We start from the raw sequence: 14,585 nt of genomic DNA, 5'->3' as shown, positions 1-14,585 counted from the left end.
ATGGGTCAGCAGCATGGGAGAGTGGGTACAAACAAGGAGCAGGACAAGACAACACACACCAGGAGAGCTGACACAGAACTGAGGAAACCTCAGCCTTATATACAGGTTCCATGGGTGCAGCAGAGAGGCCACACCGATGGAGCAGACAGAGTATTAACTCCTAAAAGGAACACAGGGGAGTTAACCCATACAGAACCACAAATAACACACAGAAACGAAACTTCAGCGAGGAGCACCGAACGAGCAAGGACGGAAGGTCACAGGCAGAGATAGTGGCTGTGACAATTGTAAGTGGTTATTGGTTGTTTTTACAAAACCCTGTGGGTGGTACTGATGTGTACCAATGTTATATAAGATCAATAAAACGCACAGCTCTGGGTGACCACTGCTTGACCCTCAACATGGAGCCTCGTCTCGTTCTTGGGGGGATTCACTGTAGGCTGTTAGAGACTGATTGCTAGGAGTGTAAGCCGCTTGGGTGCGTTTCCTATTCGTCTGCTAGCAGCTATTCGTGAGGTTCCGTTCAGAGTTTGGAGCATTGCCTTGTATGCCGTTACAACTGGTATTGCCACCCACCACCCCACTCTGTCACCGGGTTACTTTGTGGTCTCCTGATGTTGCTGCTGCCATCTCCACACTATGTCACCTTCACACTCTGTGGTCTCCTGAGGCTGCTGGTGCCATCTCCACACCATGTCACCTTCATGCTCTGTGGCCTCCTGATTTTGCTGCTGCCATCTACACACTATGTCACCTTGCCACTCTGTGGTATCCTGATGCTGCTGCTGCCATCTTCACACTATGTCACCTTGCCACTCTGTATCCTTCTGATGCTGCTGCTGTTGCCTCCACCAGACATGGTCATTCTGCCACTCTGTGGCATCCTCCTGATGCTGCTGCTGCTACCTCCACACTCTGTAATTGGGCCACCCTCTGGTCTCTTCATGCTGTCGCCACCTCCAGATCTGGTCATTGTGCCACTTGGTGGCCTCCTCATACTGCCGCCACCTCCAGATCTGGTCATTGTGCCACTTGGTGGCCTCCTCATACTGCCGCCACCTCCAGACTCTGTCATTGTGCCACTCGGTGGCCCCTCATACTGCCGCCGCCTCCACACTTTGTCATTATGCCAATCGGTGGCCTCCTCATACTGCTGCCACCTCAAGAATCTGTCATTGTGCCACTCGTGGCCTCCTCATACTGCTGCCACCTCCAGACTCTGTCATTGTGCCACTCGGGTGGCCTCCTCATACTGCTGCCACCTCAAAACTCTGTCATTGTGCCACTCAGTGGCCTTCTCCTGATGCCCAACTCCAGACTGTGTCATTGTGCCACTCGGTGGCCTCCTCATACTGCTTCCCCCTCCAGACCCTGTCATTGGGCCACTCTGTGGTCTCCTCATGTTTCTTCCACCTCACCAATGTCTTAGGTCCACTCTGTGGACTTATCAGGCTGTTCCCACCCTCCCCACTTCTTGACTAGGCCACTTATTTGCCTTTCGGCCTGGCTGACATCATCATTTATTTGACCTTTCTTCTGATCTGTCAGAAAGAAGGAAAAATGAGACACACAACGGATCCTGTCTGTGTAGCAGTTGTAAGGCCTGTATGGTCCCATCAGCATTGGTTTATGATTTGGTAGCCAAAAGCAGGAGTGGGTACAAAACACAGAAGACATGCAAATATTCCATTCACGTGTCATCTGTTTTAGTTCCACTCCTGTTTTTTTTGGCATTAGCAATACTGATGGATTACTTAGAAAATTCTGAACGAGTAAAGGCGTATGCTCCACAGACAGGATCCGTTTTATGTGGGATATTGTTCTGACGGATCAGAGGAAGGGCAAAATAATCAGTGACATCAACACAAACTTACTGCTGACATCCTTTCCACTCTGTCGGGGGCTCTACTTGTATATGCGCTTAATAGAACAGGTTCTGTTGACATCTATGTGGAATCAGCTGACGAGGGTGTAAAAGGAGTGTGCTTCTTCTTGACGCTAACATTGACCTGTAAGTGTCGCAAATCACAACCCGAGCTTGGATACGAGATTTTTTATTTTGAATAGACGACGCGTTTCGGGGTACTCAGGACCCCTTTATCAAGTCTGAAAAAACATATGGTTGTTACAGTAGTCTGTAGCAGTGTAAAAGAATCAAAGGTGTAAATAGTATAAAAGTACAAATAAACAAAAGTTCATAGTAGTAGTTGGACAGTAGCTAAAATAGTGTGTACACAAACGTGCGTACATGCACACATACACGCATTTATATCTGTATATATAAAAAAAAAAAAAAAAAAAAATTGTTTGGGCGCATAAATGGATCAATGGATGGAGACAAAAGTATAAACATAAATGCAAGCATAAACGCAATATATATCCATAAGTAGTAGATTAGTTCAGTGTTTTGATTGTTTGCACAGATAATAAAATACAGGATAAAGGTAAAAAATAGTTAAAAAGTGGCTGGAGGGTATAGATAAAATGGATTTTAGATCTAAAAAGATAAAAAACTGACACAAACCCTGTTGGGGTATATATAGCTGTATCGGACAGTTTCCTGGTTGTGTACAGAACTAATTGTACGCAGGAACAGATAGGTAAAAGTACATGGTTTGGAATGTAGATAAAGGGAGTCTCTTGCAAGGGGGAGAATAATAATATTTTTTCTCTCATAAAGTAACAATTATTTGAAAATTCTTAATTCAAAGTAAAATACTATCATCTGGATAGGAGTGTTAGACTTTGCTATTCTTTTTGTATAAAGCTGGAAATTATACTGTACATGAGTGTTTTATAGTAAGTCGGAATGCTTGCAGTACCTGTATCCTTGGCACCGTGAGCCCGCTGGTGCACTCTCCTGGATGTCCTTTTCAGAAGGAATGCTAGTCAGCGTTAGTGTGGTCAATAAACGGAGTAGTGGGGATAATAAAAAATAAAAAAATATATATATTTTTTTTGGTGAAATAAAAAGAACTTTTTTGGGTCATGTTTTTCATTTTGTATTGGGATTTTTTGTTGTTTACTAGTTGATAAGTGTGTTAAGAGCTGTATGTCTATGCTTGTGAGCAATCAGGTGAAAATATATATAATATATGTATATATGCATATATACACATATATATACACCCACACAATAGCATATGGAAATATGAACATGTAGTGATATGAACATGTAGTGATCTATTGGCATTATTACTGGCCTGTTGTCACGTATTATAGTTGTTTGCTGGTATAACTTGTGGTCAGCACTGGTGTAGAGGTTTGACTATAGTGATAAATGGTATAGATGAACTGATAATAGGGCGTCTGGATAATATTTGTGGCCAGTGTTCTGGTTTTGTTATGGCTACTGGCATTGCAGGAGGATCGGTGCTTACCTGATGATTGATGCTGGAGAGTGTCCTGTTGTTGCGGCGCTGCTGTGCTTGCTGCACGTGTAGTGTGCAGTGTGAAGGAGCGCGCGCTTTCCAGTGTTTTGAGCCGGGACTGGTGGGCGGGGGTGTGGCAGGGGTGTGTCTGTGAAGGGGGCGGTCCTAGATGCCGGAGCCTGGGGAGCCCGGCTGATGTGATATGTGCTTCGCTATTGCTGCGGCTAGTGTGACAGGGAGGGCAGTGTCACAGGAGTTGTGAATGCTGCAATAGGAAGATTGTAATCCTGGCTAGATGTACTGATGTAGGGGCTGTGTGATAGTGGTAACCGGAGTTGGGCTGATGCCTGGGGTAGGTGGGATGGAGTGGCTATGGGAGGGGTGTGTACAAAATGAAAGGCATGACCCAAAAAAGTTATTTTTATTTCACCAAAAAAATATATATTTTTTTTTATTTTTTATTATCCCCACTACTCCGTTTATTGACCACACTAACGCTGACTAGCATTCCTTCTGAAAAGGACATCCAGGAGAGTGCACCAGCGGGCTCACGGTGCCAAGGATACAGGTACTGCAAGCATTCCGTCTTACTATAAAACACTCATGTACAGTATAATTTCCAGCTTTAAACAAAAAGAATAGCAAAGTCTAACACTCCTATCCAGATGATAGTATTTTACTTTGAATTAAGAATTTTCAAATAATTGTTACTTTATGAGAGAAAAAATATTATTATTCTCCCCCTTGCAAGAGACTCCCTTTATCTACATTCCAAACCATGTACTTTTACCTATCTGTTCCTGCGTACAATTAGTTCTGTACACAACCAGGAAACCGTCCGATACAGCTATATATACCCCAACAGGGTTTGTGTCAGTTTTTTATCTTTTTAGATCTAAAATCCATTTTATCTATACCCTCCAGCCACTTTTTAACTATTTTTTACCTTTATCCTGTATTTTATTATCTGTGCAAACAATCAAAACACTGAACTAATCTACTACTTATGGATATATATTGCGTTTAGGCTTGCATTTATGTTTATACTTTTGTCTCCATCCATTGATCCATTTATGCGCCCCCAAACAATTATTATTATTTTTTTTTATATATACAGATATAAATGCGTGTATGCACGTTTGTGTACACACTATTCTAGCTACTGTCCAACTACTACTATGAACTTTTGTTTATTTGTACTTTTATATTATTTACACCTTTGATTCTTTTACACTGCTACAGACTACTGTAACAACCATATGTTTTTTCAGACTTGATAAAGGGGTCCTGAGTACCCCGAAACGCGTCGTCTATTCAAAATAAAAAATCTCGTATCCAAGCTCGGGTTGTGATTTGCGCCTTAAGTCCATTGGCTCGCCGCACGTATCCAGTGCAGACGAGACCTGTTTTTATATATTCCAATACCCACCCAAGTGGCGGTTTCGGCCCCCGCCCAGGGTTGTTTCGGACACCATTCGGCAGCACCAACCCAGACAACCTCAACACTTCGAACCTCCCTCCACAATCAGTGCAAACCAAACCAGGTGAGTAATTTCACTCATCTTGGTTAGGGGGAAGGGACATCTATCTGTTCACCCTCACCTATGAGCGCCTTCTCTCCTCTCTTGGCCATCTGATCACTGTAAGTGTCGCGGCAGGGAGTGGGGGGAACCCCCCACCGTGCCTCAGCGTTCGCTGCAACGCAGGAAAGCAGGGAACAGGGAGCAGGACACCTCCTAACGCGACCCTGAAGATCTCCCTAAACTCATAATGCATGAGCCGCCTCAGAAGGTAAGGGGGCTCATGCTCTCCAACCTAGAACCCTAGGTATCCCTGCTATGCCCTAAGCCTGAAGACAGGGCAGAGACCACCCATTCATCCAGCACAACGGATGCATGGTGTCTCCAGAAGCCCAGCAGCTGGCCACCAACTAGACAGGGTTCACAGCCAAACGACAGGTAAGTAACAAAAGGCAATAGACAACCTAGGTTACCAGAACTTACCTGCCGCCGACGAGATGGACCGGAAACGCACTGTTTAGATGTTTGCTTAAACACCTCCGGGAAAGCAGCCCCCTTACGGAGGAAACACACTACATCACAATAACCTCCAAACAAGGCCCACACCATAACAACATACACCAGGTGGGAGAGGGAAAACAGAAACACGCCAGATGGGACACACAGACAGAGCAAGGGAAACAATATAATAAATAAGGGTGACTCACATAGACATAATCACAAACAGCCCAGGAGCAGAGCTCCACACCAAGCTGACAACCAAAATCAAACTGACCTTCAGGCTCCACCACACCAACATATAAGGAGGCCTGAGGTCACACCCACCACTCCTAACACACACAACTTAACCCCGTGCACACCAAACGGTGAACTTGCACACATACAAACACATGTTGCCAGAGGCAACCGCATGCATTGACAGCGAGCAGCCTAGCAACAAGCTCAGGCTGCTACACTGCCAACAACACTATGTTGCCAGCGGCAACCGCACGTGAGGCTACCAACTAACAGCCCTCACCTGCGGTAAACAACCAAACCTGGCCACTGGCAACTGCATGCGGCTGTAAGAGTCACGGCCATGACCATAGTCGTGACACTCCAACCCCTCAAAGCTCCCCCCAACAATAAAAGGGGAAGTTGGTGGGGCACAACAAACAATGGGAGGGGGGGTGGGGAATGAAAGGTCAGTGTCAGCATATCCCTCCAAGACTGCCGCCAGGAAGCCAGGACCATCACCTAGGTCCCTGGCCGCCAGCCAGCTAAGCAGTCTGAAGGGCATACTGGACACCGCGTCCGACTCAGTAAACGCTCCCACTCCAGGTCTCTGCCAGCAGCCACTCCCCAACCAGCACACCGCCGGAACACCAAAGGAATGCTGCCAGCAGACGACCAGACATAGGAACAGAGAGGGACGAGGGGGCACCAACACAGACAGAGCAAGGGAAACAAAATAATAAATAAGGGTGACTCACACAGACATAATCACAAACAGCCCAGGAGCAGAGCTCCACACCAAGCTGACAACCAAAATCAATCTGACCTTCAGACTCCACCACACCAACATATGTGGTGGAGCCTGAAGGTCAGATTTGTACAAAATGTATTTGCTAAGCATCTCTAAGTTATTAGCATAGCATTTACAATGTAATATACTTTTGTACTCTACCTTTGGTTTGTAGAGTGCTGTTGCCCTATGTGTTTGTCAAATGTATATTTGCAGCCACACTGCGACGTGCACCTACGCATTGGGATGTGCTGACCCCCCCTTTTTTGTGTTTGTAGTATTATATATGGGAGTAGTGGCTGACTCCCATATGCAGGGCCGTGCACTCCCTAGCCTCTTCTGCCTCACAGGCTGATTTTAATTAGCTTGATTATATAGTTTGCTCAGCATGCATGCTGGTATTTACAGGGAGTGCAGAATTATTAGGCAAGTTGTATTTTTGAGGATTAATTTTATTATTGAACAACAACCATGTTCTCAATGAACCCAAAAAACTCATTAATATCAAAGCTGAATATTTTTGGAAGTAGTTTTTAGTTTGTTTTTAGTTTTAGCTATTTTAGGGGGATATCTGTGTGTGCAGGTGACTATTACTGTGCATAATTATTAGGCAACTTAACAAAAAACAAATATATACCCATTTCAATTATTTATTTTTACCAGTGAAACCAATATAACATCTCAACATTCACAAATATACATTTCTGACATTCAAAAACAAAACAAAAACAAATCAGTGACCAATATAGCCACCTTTCTTTGCAAGGACACTCAAAAGCCTGCCATGGATTCTGTCAGTGTTTTGATCTGTTCACCATCAACATTGCGTGCAGCAGCAACCACAGCCTCCCAGACACTGTTCAGAGAGGTGTACTGTTTTCCCTCCTTGTAAATCTCACATTTGATGATGGACCACAGGTTCTCAATGGGGTTCAGATCAGGTGAACAAGGAAGCCATGTCATTAGATTTTCTTCTTTTATACCCTTTCTTGCCAGCCACGCTGTGGAGTACTTGGACGCGTGTGATGGAGCATTGTCCTGCATGAAAATCATGTTTTTCTTGAAGGATGCAGACTTCTTCCTGTACCACTGCTTGAAGAAGGTGTCTTCCAGAAACTGGCAGTAGGACTGGGAGTTGAGCTTGACTCCATCCTCAACCCGAAAAGGCCCCACAAGCTCATCTTTGATGATACCAGCCCAAACCAGTACTCCACCTCCACCTTGCTGGCGTCTGAGTCGGACTGGAGCTCTCTGCTCTTTACCAATCCAGCCACGGGCCCATCCATCTGGCCCATCAAGACTCAATCTCATTTCATCAGTCCATAAAACCTTAGAAAAATCAGTCTTGAGATATTTCTTGGCCCAAATTGCACACCTTGTGCTTTTGGGCACTCCAGTGATGTTGCAGCTCTGAAATATGGCCAAACTGGTGGCAAGTGGCACCTTGGCAGCTGCACGCTTGACTTTTCTCAGTTCATGGGCAGTTATTTTGCGCTTTGGTTTTTCCACACGGTTCTTGCGACCCTGTTGACTATTTTGAATGAAACGCTTGATTGTTCGATGATCACGCTTCAGAAGCTTTGCAATTTTAAGAGTGCTGCATCCCTCTGCAAGATATCTCACTATTTTTGACTTTTCTGAGCCTGTCAAGTCCTTCTTTTGACCCATTTTGCCAAAGGAAAGGAAGTTGCCTAATAATTATGCACACCTGATATAGGGTGTTGATGTCATTAGACCACACCCCTTCTCATTACAGAGATGCACATCACCTAATATGCTTAATTGGTAGTAGGCTTTCGAGCCTATACAGCTTGGAGTAAGACAACATGCATAAAGAGGATGATGTGGCCAAAATACTCATGTGCCTAATAATTCTACACGCAGTGTATAGTCCCTGGATTCCATGTAGACCATTTTGGCTCCACACAGATATGGATCAACAGGGGCCCAGCATGCATGTGGGACCTGCATTTCCTGGATTTCATGGTCGCTGTTATGGCACCCAACAGGTGAGCTTTAGTGTTAGGACCCGTCTTATTAGAGATCGCCTTGGCGTGCGGCAGACGGGCTCAAATGATTTTGTACAAAATGTATTTGCTAAGCATCTCTAAGTAATTAGCATAGCATTTACTATGTAATATACTTTTGTACTATACCTTTGGTTTGTAGAGTGCTGTTGCCCTATGTGTTTGTCAAACCAACATATAAGGAGGCCTGAGGTCACACCCACCACTCCTATCACACACAACTTAACCCCGTGCACACCAAACGGAGAAAGTGCACACAAACAAACACACGTTACCAGAGGCAACCGCATGCATTGACAGTGAGCCGCCTAGCAACAAGCTCAGGCTGCTACACTGCCAACAACACCATGTTGCCAGCGGCAACCGCACGTGAGGCTACCAACTAACAGCCCTCACCTCCGGTAAACAACCAAACATGGCCACTGGCAACTGCATGCGGCTCTAAGAGTCATGACCATGACCATAGTCGTGACAGTAAGGCTGAGTTGATACTTTAGTTATTTGGTCAGTTTTGGCCCTGTGATTGCCCAAATACAGTTTCAAGAAAAAGTATGTGAACCCTTTGGAATGATATGGATTTCTGCACAAATTGGGCATAAAATGTGATCTGATCTAAGTCACAACAATAGACAATCACAGTCTGCTTAAACTAATAACACACAAAGAATTAAATGTTACCATGTTTTTATTGAACACACCATGTAAACATTCACAGTGCAGGTGGAAAAAGTATGTGAACCCTTGGATTTAATAACTGGTTGAACCTCCTTTGGCAGCAATAACTTCAACCAAACGTTTCCTGTAGTTGCAGATCAGATGTGCACAACGGAGTAATTCTTGACCATTCCTCTTTACAGAACTGTTTCAGTTCAGCAATATTCTTGGGATGTCTGGTGTGAATTGCTTTCTTGAGGTCATGCCACAGCATCTCAATCGGGTTGAGGTCAGGACTCTGACTAGGCCACTCCAGAAGTGCTTTCTTCTGTTTAAGCCATTCTGTTGTTGATTTACTTCTATGCTTTGGGTCGTTGTCCTGTTGCAACACCCATCATCTGTTGAGCTTCAGCTGGTGGACAGATGGCCTTAAGTTCTCCTGCAAAATGTCTTGATAAACTTGGGAATTCATTTTTCCTTTGATGATAGCAATCCGTCCAGGCTCTGATGCAGCAAAGCAGCCCCAAACCATGATGCCCCCACCACCATACTTCACAGTTGGGATCAGGTTTTTGTTGGTGTGCTGTGCCTCTTTTTCTAAACACATAGTGTTGTGTGTTTCTTCCAAACAACTCCGCTTTGGTTTCATCTGTACACAGAATATTTTGCCAGTACTGCTGTGGAACATCCAGGTGCTCTTGTACAAACTGTAAACGTGCAGTAATATTTTTTTTGGACAGCAGTGGCTTCCTCTGTGGTATCCTCCCATGAAATCTACTCTTGTTTAGTGTTTTACGTATCGTAGATTCACTAACAGGGATGTTAGCATATGCCAGAGACTTTTGTAAGTCTTTAGCTGACACTCTAGGATTCTTCTTCACCTCATTGAGCAGTCTGCGCTGTGCTCTTGCAGTCATCTTTACAGGACGGCCACTCCTAGGGAGAGTAGCAGCAGTGCTGAACTTTCTCCATTTATAGACAATTTGTCTTACCGTGGACTGATGGACAGCAAGGCTTTTGGAGATACTTTTATAACCCTTTCCAGCTTTATGCAAGTCAACAATTCTTAATCGTAGGTCTCCTGAGAGATCTTTTGTGCGAGGCATCATTCATATCAGGCAATGCTTCTTCTGAAAAGCAAACCCAGAACTGGTGTGTGTTTTATTTTATAGGGCGGGGCAGCTGTAACCAACACCTCCAATCTCATCTCATTGATTGGACTCCAGTTGGCTGACACCTCACTCCAATTAGGTATTGGAGATGTCATTAGTCTAGGGGTTCACATAATTTTTCCACCTGCACTGTGAATGTTTACATGGTGTGTTCAATAAAAACATGGTAACATATAATTATTTGTGTGTTATTAGTTTACGCAGACTGTGATTGTCTATTGTTGTGACTTAGATGAAGATCAGATCACATTTTATGCCCAATTTGTGCAGAAATCCATATCATTCCAAAAGGGTTCACATACTTTTTCTTGCAACTGTAGTTGAAGTGTGCAGTGATTTAAGAGCGACCCCTGTGATCTGCATGTCATACTGACTCACAGTATTATTTCACTACCACAGCAGACTCCCTATGGTGTTAATGCAAGACACAGTATTCTAAACCCAAATAAAGGCTCTCTGCAGCCAGGAAATAGCAGTATTTTCACGTAAGTCACAGAAAACAAATTCAGATCGAAGCAAATCATTTCGAAAAATTTGGTCACACATGTGGTATCTCCGTATTCAGGAGAAGTTGGGGAATGTGTTTTGGGGTGTCATTTTACATATACCCATGCTGGGTGAGAGAAATATCTTGGCAAAAGACAACTTTTCCCATTTTTTTATACAAAGTTGGCATTTGACCAAGATATTTCTCTCACCCAGCATGGGTATATGTAAAATGACACCCCAAAACACATTCCCCAACTTCTCCTGAGTACAGCGATACCACATGTGTGACACTTTTCTGCAGCCTAGATGCGCAAAGGGGCCCACATTCCTTTTAGGAGGGCATTTTTAGACATTTGGATACCAGACTTCTTCTCATGCTTTGGGGCCCCTAAAATGCCAGGGCAGTATAAATACCCCACATGTGACCCCATTTTGGAAAGAAGACACCCCAAGGTATTCAATGAGGGGCATGGCGAGTTCATAGAAAAAAAATTTTTTGGCACAAGTTAGCGGAAATAGATTTTTTTTTTTTTTTTCTCACAAAGTCTCCCTTTCCGCTAACTTGGGACAAAAATTTCAATCTTTCATGGACTCAATATGCCCCTCAGCGAATACCTTGGGGTGTCTTCTTTCCAAAATGGTGTTATTTGTGGGGTGTTTGTACTGCCCTGGCATTTGAGGGTCTCCGCAATCATTACATGTATGGCCAGCATTAGGAGTTTCTGCTATTCTCCTTATATTGAGCATACGGGTAATGAGATTTTTTTTTTCCGTTCAGCCTCTGGGCTGAAAGAAAAAAATGAACGGCACAGATTTCTTCATTTGCATCGATCAATGGGGATGAAAAAATCTCTGCCAAAAAAAGAAAAAGGAGGGGAAAGGCGTCTGCCAGGACATAGGAGCTCCGCCCAACATCCATACCCACTTAGCTCGTATGCCCTGGCAAACCAGATTTCTCCATTCACATCAATCGATGTGGATGAATAAATCCTTGCCGGGATTTTTTTTTTTTATATATACAAAGTGTTTGCCAAAGTATATAAACACACCGCCACCTCCTCAGCTCATATGCCTCGGCAAACGTATCTTTTACTGCAGAGGAGAAATCTCGTCTTGCAGCGCCGCATACACCGACTTGCGTGTAATCTGACAGCAGCGCAATGCTTCTGTCAGAATTCACATCAGTGCTGCAGCTAGTCGATCGGTTGGTCCACCTGGAAGGTAAAAAAAACAAAACAAAAAAGAAAAAACCAGGCCGCAACGCAATAAATTTATTAACTTTTGAACAGAACATATAAACTTTTTTCAACTTTTTTAACTGAACGTTAACTTTTATACTTACCGGTATTTTTTTTTTTGTTTAGTTTTTTTTACCTTTATAGAACAAACCTCTCCTTCCCCATGGGACAATGTGCAAAGCGCAAATCGCCCAAAGATTTGGCGAAGTACGTTATGCACTTTATCCCAGGTGAAAGGAGAGGTTTGCAGCAGCTGTGAGTAAAAGGGCCCTAATAGCCCTGTGTGCCTGTCCTGTGAGATGCAATCCCTATGCTAAGTGTACCTGGGTGTGGTACTTCCGGAAACACTCTCCAAAGCATAGGGCAGGGTGGTCAGGACAGTCAGGACAGAAATAGCGGGTGTCACGCCTTATTCCACTCCTGCTACAGACACGACATCTTTTTCGGGGTACGGTTGGGTTAAGGTACCAGGAACGACATTGGGGAAATGTCACTCGTGTAGACGGCTAACTTCACTGGTGGATGGGGCCACGGAACCTTCTGGATACAGGAGGTTCTCAATGATCTCTTCCTGGAATTTGAGGAAGGATCCTGTTCTCCCAGCCTTACTGTAGAGAACAAAACTATTGTACAGAGCCAATTGAATTAAATATACAGACACCTTCTTATACCAGCGTCTGGTTCTGCGGGAAACTAAATACGGAGACAACATCTGGTCATTGAAGTCCACCCCTTCCATGAGCAAATTATAGTCGTGGACTGAGAGGGGCTTTTCAATGGCACGGTTTTTTTTTCGCTCAATTTGTATTGTCGTGTCTGCGTGAATGGAGGAGAGCATGTAAACGTCACGCTTGTCTCTCCATTTCACCGCGAGCAGTTCTTCGTTACACAAGGCAGCCCTCTCCCCCCTTGCAAGACGGGTGGTAACGAGCCGTTGGGGGAAGCCCACGCCACTAGGTCGCGCGGTGCCACAGGTGCAAATCCGTTCTAGAAACAAATGCCTAAAGAGGGCCACACTTGTGTAGAAATTGTCCACATAAAGATGGTACCCCTTGCCGAATAAGGGTGACACCAAGTCCCAGACTGTCTTCCCACTGCTCCCCAGGTAGTCAGGGCAACCGACCGGCTCCAGGGTCTGATCTTTTCCCTCATAGATCCGAAATTTGTGGGTATAGCCTGTGGCCCTTTCACAGAGCTTATACAATTTGACCCCATACCGGGCACGCTTGCTTGGGATGTATTGTTTGAAGCCAAGGCGCCCGGTAAAATGTATAAGGGACTCGTCTACGCAGATGTTTTGCTCGGGGGTATACAAATCTGCAAATTTCTGGTTGTCTAGTGGTCTATGAGGGGCCGAATTTTGTGGAGCCGGTCAAAAGCTGGGTGGCCTCTGGGACGGGAGGTGGTGTTGTCGCTAAAATGCAGGAAACGGAGGATGGCCTCAAATTGTGCCCTGGACATAGCAGCAGAGAACATGGGCATGTGATGAATCGGGTTCGTGGACCAATCTGACCGCAATTCATGCTTTTTAGTTAGATCCATGTTGAGGAGAAGGCCCAGAAAAATTTTAATTTCAGAAACTTGGACTGGTTTCCACCGGAAAGGCTGGGCATAATAGCTTCCCGGGTTGGCGGATATAAATTGTGTGGCATACCGGTTTGTCTCTGCCACGACTAAGTCCAAGAGCTCCGCAGTCAAGAACAGCTCAAAAAATCCCAGGGCCGAACCGATCTGAGCCGTCTCAACCCGAACTCCAGACTGGGCGGTGAAAGGGGGAACTAATGGTGCGGCTGAAGTTGGTGACTGCCAATCAGGGTTTGCCAGCACCTCAGGGATTCTAGGGGCTCTACGGGCCTGTCTGTGCGGTGGCTGCGACGGGGTAACTACTGCACGTGCCACCGTACCAGCTTCAACTGCCCTTCTGGTGCTCGCCACGTCACCATGTTGTACGGCAGTGCTGGTACTAGGTCCAGGGAGGGCTGCGCTGCTGGTGTATGCCTCACCACGTGATCCGGCAGCGCCAGCCCCACTCTGCTGCTCTTGAAGCGGATCCTGCGCAACCTGTGGTCTAGCGACACGGGGCCAGGTACGCCTGGTTCTATCAGGGACCTCCACCTCCTCGTCCGAACTTTGGGTCAGAGAGCCACTGCTTTCTACAGGTTCATATTCTGACCCGCTAGATTCGTCAGATGATGGTTCCCATTCAGGCCTGATCGGGCAAACACTGCGTTTTGGGTGGAGGGCGAACTAAGGTGACACTAATACTATTATAGATCTGACCGTGATCAGTTTTGATCACTTACAGATACTATAAAAGTACAAATGCTGATTAGCGATACGCTAATCAGCGAATCAGTGACTGCGGTTCGGTGGGCTGGGCGCTAACCGATCGCTAACTACCTAACCTATGTTTAGGGGCCTAAACTATCCTAAAACCTAACAGCCAATACTAGTGAAAAAAAAAAGTGTCAGTTTACACTGATCACTTTTTGTCTTTCACTAAGTGATTGACAGGGGCGATCAAAGGGGTGATCAAAGGGTTAATTGGGGTGCAGGTGGGTGATCTGGGGCTAAGGTGTAGTGTTGGTGTACTCACAGTTCAGTCTGCTC

This window comes from Bufo bufo, chromosome 1, assembly GCF_905171765.1.
Source record: "Bufo bufo chromosome 1, aBufBuf1.1, whole genome shotgun sequence".
In the NCBI taxonomy this organism is placed as follows: domain Eukaryota; kingdom Metazoa; phylum Chordata; class Amphibia; order Anura; family Bufonidae; genus Bufo; species Bufo bufo.
The sequence above is the reverse complement of the archived record's forward strand: the minus strand, read 5'-3'. Positions refer to the sequence as shown.